This window comes from Fundulus heteroclitus, chromosome 6, assembly GCF_011125445.2.
Source record: "Fundulus heteroclitus isolate FHET01 chromosome 6, MU-UCD_Fhet_4.1, whole genome shotgun sequence".
Taxonomy (NCBI): Eukaryota; Metazoa; Chordata; class Actinopteri; order Cyprinodontiformes; family Fundulidae; genus Fundulus; species Fundulus heteroclitus.
Window position 1 is genome coordinate 32,024,481 of NC_046366.1, and position 8,768 is coordinate 32,033,248.

Here is an 8,768-nt window from a genome sequence, read left to right on the forward strand (position 1 = left end):
GTACCCATTGACCACTGAAAAGTAAATGGACTGGGATTTTTCATGTAAAAATTCTACATCTTGTGTGATAACTGGTGATACTGATTCCTCTATAGCACTGCTGACCTGTGGTGTGCCACAGGGATGAATGCTTGGACCTCTCCTCTTCCTTTTGTATGGGCGACCCTGTGTTTCTTAAATATTGTATAATGACGATGCTATAGTATGCATCACTGACGCCAAATTGTTTACAAATGTCACTACTTCATACCAATGGTTAGCAGAGATCAGTTAAAGACTCCTAATTTTCTCAGCTAAATTGTAACAAAACAGACTCTGCCCTGAAGAAAACCCAATAGTGGGTGTTGGCATTGTAGATTCACAACTGTGGACAGCTGGGAGATAGTTGTTTGAGGACTTGGACCGCTTGGTTTAGGCACAAAAATGAAATGGATTGTACTCATGAAAATAGTTGTGTCAAAAATATTTAATTTTATTTCATATTTTACTTTTATTTAAGACTTTATTTCTCCCCAGCAAGTGGAAGCGCATTGCAGAGCGGTATACAAAAACAAAAATGTGAAGAAATTCTCCCCCCAAAAAATCTTTAAATAATAATAATGAACTGAATTCGTATCAAAATGACAAGACAGCACTTGGCCCGTCTCTATAAAGCTGTCTGTGTTTCTTAAGGCTGAAACTACATAACCCTTGCATGGGAGCTTCTCCTCAAGGCTTTGCACTCGGAGCTCCTCCTACGAGACAAACACTGATTGGAGTTCAGTCACAATGGCAAAATGACAAACAATCAAAACATACATAATATTTAGCAATACCCAGATCTATTAATGCAGCTATATGCTTCCATTTTTTTTTAAATCATGTGGGACACACAAACACTCCTTAGGCAGGCCATCACTAATGGACCACCTCACAACCAGCTTGTCTACACGAGGCTTTGGAGCCAAACTGTTCTTGTTTGACATTTTTCCCTGGAAAAAAAAACACCCGAAGGTAAGATGAAAACAAACAGCACGTATTGGCAATCCTTCATATTAACACCAAGTAACTGAAACGCCATTAGAGTTATTGCATTCACAGTAGATCATAACACAGAGCAACTCAACTCTGTAAGCCAGCCAGATGTAACAAAAGGAACAGATTTGTGTAATCATTGGTTGCTTGTGTAAGATACCTATCTGAAGGCATGGGTTACCCCATAACGAGGACAATAACCACTATAATGACAGGTTTTTAGTGTTGTGAGATATTTTGTTAGATAACACACAACCAATCAACACTGAAAAAGAAAAATACCTTTCTCAGTTTAAAATACAACACCATCATAACAGCCATTGTAATCAGTAGTTTAGTAGCTTGACAATGCTGTGATCATATCAATTTCAATTCTTCTATACATGCAAGTCTTCTGCAGAATTGAATTAAATGGCAATAGTAAAGGGAGTATAACCCCATAAATGGGATTCAACTCTTCTGTGCTTAAAATACAAAAAATGTTTAAAAAGGATATTTTCTTTAAAAAAAGAAAAGTTCCTATTCACTCAAGAAGTTTAAAGGGACATATTGTGCTTTTTAATGTCTCTTTGAAGGAGGCACATATCGCAGAGCATTCCACTTCATCCCGTTCGGCCATTTTTGTGGTATTCAGGGGGAGAGTGTAATGAATTGTGTGGGTTAATACACCCAACAATTAAACAGTTTAAGTTATCCATTTGTAGCTTCCACATTCCTTTAGCTTGGACTACAAAATCATGACAAAAAAAAATAAATAAAAGTTGTGGAAATTAGTAAGCTAGAAGTCCATGACCTCGTTTAGGAGCTCCGCAGCAGATACTGTGATGTAGTTGTTCAAAAACAGTAATAGAGAATAAAGAAAACTGAACCACATAAAAAATACGACCCAAACAGAATATTAATATATCTAAGCAACTCCTGGAGAGACTACATTCAACTTTTCTGCACTCTCAGAGACTCCAAGCACACAACAAAATGTAAGAGCTAAAAACATGAATTTTGCATGATATGTCCCCTTTAACTAACTGATCAAAACTACGATACATGTAAACAACTTAAGAGTATAGACTGCCATAATCAGAGGCCGAGGATGTTTTCATACTCAAAAGAATGTTCTGGTTTTTAGGACATAATTCCTACACAACCACAATATGTAGCAAATGGTCAAGAGCAGAAACTGCACTTTAAGAAGCCCAAGTCTAGAAGAAGTGAAGTCCTCTCTTTTATTAAAGCCAGCTAAAAAGACCACAGAGAAATAAACGCAGCGGGGTCTGCAGCAGGAGGCTTGAGCTCCATATGGACTTGGCAGGGCCTGGTCATGTGACTTCAGTGTGGCCTGAGCTGCAGTGTTGCAACAAATGAGGTCAGCCTCCAGGTATGGGCTTAAACAGCAGGCAGAACCTCAGGACGCACACTGCTCCACACACACACACACACACACACACACACACACACACACACACACACACACACACGGTGCACATATTAGAGCTTACAGTGCGCTGCAGATCCACAGACGCATCATACATAAACACAAACAGGGCGTCTGGCCCACAGTGAGGATGAAGTGATGCAAAATGACATCAGTCGCTCCTGCTTCTGCATGTGACTCATTAAAAGGCTGACTGCTGGAGGCTCAGCATTATCTCTGCTGAACGCGAGCAAACAGGCCAGGTTATCAGCGCTCCAATCACCTGAAGTGGACATGAGCCTATTGATCCCCGGCCTGATGGGAGGAGGATCCTGGCCGCTGCGCAGGAAATGAATGTTGTGTCGATGTATTGTGTTTTTCGAGCAGCTTTGGCTGCCTGTGTCCTTGCGTCTGCGAGGAATACACCGACAACCTGCAAGAGCTGTAAAGATTTTTTTTCTAAAAAAATCATTCTTCATTTGAATCGTTCCCCCCCCCCCCCCCCCCCAACTTATCGTTATTTCTTGCACTGCCAGTGCTGAACCATGTTCCTCGTGTAATTGCTAACATTTTTCGGTTTTCCGTTTTGAGCTTGACGAGTACTTGACATATGAACAGATTATGCATAATCAGAGAACTGGCACACAACCATGCAGAAGCACACTCATGCTGAAGGGCAATCTACGAGGGAGAACGTACAAACTCCCTGATGAAAGGCCCCGGTGGCGCTTCAAACTCATCTTCTCCACCATCTATTAAACAAATGACATAAATTTGGAACAATAACCAGTAAAACTCTTTCTTTTTCACTTGTGCACCATTATCCTACAATGTTCCCCACAAGCAACACACCCAAAAATATCAAACAATTTTTCTAGATTATATATTTTCTAGCCTATCTTAAAGACTTAAAAACACTCCAGACATTGTTTTTCCAACTTGCATGATGGATGCCAATAAGGGTTAATGGTAGAGTTTGGATAAATTGAAACCAACGTTTGGGAAGTCATTATTATTAGAGTTTTTTTTTATCCGAAGAAGATTTCCTGGAGGCCCTGTTTCAACTCACTTCTAGTCCTGTTGTAGGCCAGGAAGGCTTTCTGCCGTATGGGGCCTCCTTTAGCACCAATGTCTGGTTACCACCCACAAACAAACAGCCGGACAGAACAAGCCAACCAACAACTTGGACATTTTCGGAGATCCTCTGCCTCCATTCAACCATCTCCCTGGCCTCTTTAGCATGTTTTGGTGGAGCTCTCTTTCTCCTCTTGAAATTTGTCATAGCTTTCCACCCCTTATCTTTGACCACCACGAGACTAAATTTGAGATACATGCACCATAACTCTTTGTCCGGTGATGTTGGTTGCCCTGGATCAAGGCACGGTCTGCAATTTCCAGATCAATAACTCCAAACATGAAACAATGTCGCAGCCAACACCAATCAGGACCTTCATTTTAGCCCGGTCTGGGTCTAGCTCTCCTCAAAAACACCTGGAACTCCAGGATTATTTGAAGTTAGACGTTTGCCTCCAGAATCAATCCTTTCACCTTTTGTTTGCACATCCTGCGTCCTATGAGGGCCCACCTGAATCATCACGTCACCTCCCCTCTGGCACCACCATCCAACCCATCCTTCTCAGTAGTTTAACCCCTACCTAGAAATGTATCATGAGACATTTAGCATCAGGGAATTCCTTGTAATCTGTCATCACATTCTCTGGAACATTTATTGTAATAAATCTAAAAAAAACCCTACTGTTAATTCCTAATGATCTACCATCATTCAAGGTTAAAAGTGGATTAATGTGAGATATGGTGTAGAGGTAGAGCAAGCGCCCTCTACGGAGGCCATTAGTTCTGGAAGCATCTGTCCTGGGTATGAATCCCAACCGTGGGACCTTCGGCACATGCAGCCCCCTTCTCTCCCCCCCTGCCCATTCCTTTTTTATTACTGTGACTAAAGGCCACTAGTGTAACAAAAAGTTGTCAGATGCAAGAGGGTAGGTACATACTTCAGCTTTATGTCATGATTTCGTGTGAGTAGCCATGCAGTGTTAGTGTTTCCATCGGCTGTTTTTGACCAGTTTCTCTGCTTTTGGATTCCCTGTTTGCCTTGCCCTCGCTGGATACCTCATCGGCTTTCTGCCCTCTTGGACTTCCTGCCCAGCCCCTTTTTTCTTGTCATCTCCTGCTGTGAGCAGCCTGTTCCACTCTGGACATTTTCATGTCCACATGTGATTTCGTTTAATTGTTTTATTTTTTTTAATATACGTTTAAAGCACGAAACTGTGTCTGGCTTGAATACCAGGTTCTATGATCTGCTGCTCCTGGCCCTTTAAAGGAGCAATAAGCAACATTTCACCACTAGGCGGGTCTGTTGAGTACCATCTGTAGACCAAAACAAGGTGTGTGGCAAGCCACGCCTCTCTCTACCTCCACTCCCACAGACACATAGACGTAGACGCCTCATTGGGCTGGGCACAGGTTTGCACATCAAGGTCACCGCCATATTGTGTGTGGCAGAGTAGTGAACGCCGATCGGATTCAATGCTTCATTCCTATATATATATATATATATATATATATATATATATATATATATATATATATATATATATATATATATATATATATATATTAAGTATCCCCAGTGTTGACCGGTGACCAGTGATTAAGTATTAAGTAAGTATTTAGATAGGAAGATATAGATGGAGCATATCTATCTATCTATCTATCTATCTATCTATTCAATTCAATTCAATTCAATTTTATTTATATAGCGCCAAATCATGAAACATGTCATCTCAAGGCACTTTACAAAGTCAAGTTCAATCATATTATACAGATTGGGTCAGATTATACAGATTGGTCAAAAATGTCCTATATAAGGAAACCAGTTGATTGCATCAAAGTCCCGACAAGCAGCAGTCACTCTTGGGGAACCGTAGAGCCACAGGGAGAGTCGTCTGCATTGTACATGGCTTTGCTGCAATCCCTCATACTGAGCAAGCATGAAGCGACAGTGGGAAGAAAAACCACCCATTAACGGGAAGGAAAAACCTCCGGCAGAACCGGGCTCAGTATGAACGGTCATCTGCCTCGACCGACTGGGGTTACAGAAGACAGAACAGAGACACAACAAGACAGACAAACAAGCACAGAAGCACACATTGATCTAGTAATCTGTTCTACATTAGATGGTAGTAGCGGGTGAGCCGTCTTCTCTGGATGATGTCACAGTTAACAGAACGCCAGACCAGGTGTACCTACTATGAAGAAAAAGAGAGAGAGCAAAAAGTTAAAAGCTGAAATGACGACAGTCATTTCAATGTAATACAATGCAAAACTGGAGAACAGTAGACTGAAGAACAGTAGAAATCAGTAGAGTGAGAAAATTAGACCCTGATGTCCTCCAGCAGCCTAGGCCTATCACAGCACAACTATAGAGATAGCTCAGGGTATGAGCCACTCTAACTATAAGCTTTGTCAAAAAGGAAAGTTTTAACATTAGTCTTAAAAATAGATAGGGTGTCTGCCTCACGGACCAAAACTGGGAGTTGGTTCCACAGGAGAGGAGCCTGATAGCTAAAGGATCTGCCTCCCATTCTACTTTTAGAGACTCTAGGAACCAGCAGCAGACCTGCAGTCTGAGAGCGAAGTGCTCTGTTAGGAACATACGGGGTAATCAGAGCTCTGATATATGGTGGAGCTTGATTATTAAGGGCTTTATACGTTAGAAGGAGAATTTTAAATTCTATTCTTGATTTAACAGGAAGCCAATGAAGGGAAGCTAAAATTGGAGAAATATGATCCCTCTTGTTGATTTTCATCAGAACTCTTGCCGCAGCATTTTGAATCAGCTGAAGACTTCGAACTGCATTTTGTGGACTTCCTGATAGTAAAGAATTACAATAGTCCAGCCTTGAAGTAACAAATGCATGGACTAGTTTTTCAGCATCACTCCTGGACAGAATGTTTCTAATTTTGGCGATATTCCGGAGGTGAAAAAAGGAAACTCTGGAAACCTGTTTAACATGGGATTTAAATGACATGTCTTGGTCGAAAACAACACCAAGATTTTTAACTTTATTACCAGAGGCCAAGTTAATGCCATCCAGATTAAGGGATTGATTAAGAACTTTATTTTTTGAAGACTCTGGCCCAAAGATTACAACTTCTGTCTTGTCAGAATTTAAATGCAGGAAATTTAAAGTCATCCAGCTTTTGATGTCATCAAGACATGACTGCAGTCGAAGTAACTGATTGGATTCATCAGGATTTATGGATAAATATAGCTGAGTGTCATCAGCATAACAGTGGAAATTAATCCCATGCTGTCTGATAATTTTGCCAATCGGAAGCATATATATAGTAAATAGAATTGGTCCAAGGACTGAACCCTGTGGTACTCCACAAGTGACCCTAGAGTTTGAGGAAGATTTATTATTAACATGAACAAACTGGAATCTGTCCGACAGATAAGATTTAAACCAGCCTAATGCTTTTCCCTTAATCCCTACAGTATGCTCAAGTCTTTGTAGGAGAATATTGTGATCAACTGTATCAAATGCAGCACTGAGATCTAACAGGACAAGTATAGACACAAGTCCATTATCTGAGGCCATGAGAATATCATTGGTGACCTTCACCAGAGCTGTTTCAGTGCTATGATGAGCTCTGAAGCCTGACTGAAACTCCTCAAGTAGGTCATTACTTTGTAAATGTTCACATAGTTGATTAGCAACTACTTTCTCAAGAATTTTAGATAAGAAAAGAAGATTAGATATAGGTCTGTAATTTACTAACTCATCTTGATCAAGAGAAGGTTTCTTAAGTAAAGGTTTAATAACAGCTACTTTAAAAGCCTGTGGTACATATCCATTTACCAAGGATACATTAATCATGTCTAAAATAGGACCACTGATCAGAGGGAATACCTCCTTAAACAACTTGGTTGGGATTGGGTCTAACATACAGGTAGAAGGTTTAGATGAAGCTAAAATTTTAGATAGCTCAGAAAGCTCTACTGCTTTTAAACAGTTCAGACACTGCGCAGGTTCTAAGGATTCCTCCAATGCTGCCTCACTTACTGAGGATGAGGTAATCATGTTTGGGAGGATGCCAATTATTTTATTTTTAATGGAATCAATTTTATTTATGAAGAATCCCATAAAATCATTACTGCTAAGAGCTAAGGGAATGGATGGATCAACAGAGCTGTGGCTCTGAGTAAGTTTGGCAACTGTACTGAAGAGAAATCTAGGATTATTCTTATTCTCCTCAATTAATGATGAAAAATATGCTGCTCTAGCTCTGCGAAGGGTCTTGTTATACAACAATAGACTGTTCTTCCAGATTAGGTAGGATTCCTCTTGGTGTGTAGAGCGCCATTTTCTCTCCAATTTCCTAACATTGTGCTTCAAGGAACGCAGCTCTGAATTAAACCAAGGAGCCAGCTTCCTGTGAATAATCACCTTCTTTTTCAAGGGAGCTACATTGTCTAATGCAGAACGCAATGACGAAGTCATACCGTTTACAAAGACATCTATTTGTGAATTGGAAGAAACAACATTGCTGCAATCTGCAGGGCATTTCTGCAATACGGAGGATATTAAAAAGGGGACAGACTCTTTAAGTTTTGATACAGCATTATCCGATAAAGATCTACTATAATGGAACCCTCTTTTGGGGGTGGAGAACTCAGTTAGATTAAACTCAAATGTTATTAAAAAATGATCAGATAGGACAGGGTTGTGAGGAAATACTGTTAATTCTTCACAATCAATGCCATATGTCAGAACAAGGTCTAAAGTATGGAGCCGAGAGTGCGTCGGTTCATGCACATTTTGAGCAAAACCAATTGAATCTAGGATAGTTTTAAAGGCTACACTAAGGTTATCACATTCTGTGTCAACATGGATGTTAAAATCACCCACTATAATAGCCTTATCAGTATTTAACACCAAATCAGATAAGAAATCTGACAACTCATCCAAAAACTGAGTGTAAGGGCCTGGTGGACGATACAAAACAACAAACAGAAGAGGTTTTATTGCTTTGCAGCTTGGATGAGGGAAACTGAGGGTTAAATGTTCAAAAGAACTGTAGTTATTAATTGGCCTGGGACTAATTAGTCTGTCAGACTGAAAGATAGTTGCCACTCCTCCTCCTCTTCCCACAGATCTGGGAATGTGGAAATTTGAATAATTGGAGGGAGTTGACTCATTTATACTAACGTAGTCCTCTTGTAGCCAGGTTTCTGTGAGACAAAACAAATCAATCTGTTTATCAGAAATCAATTCATTAACTAACAAAGTCTTTGGAGGGAGAGACCTTATATTTA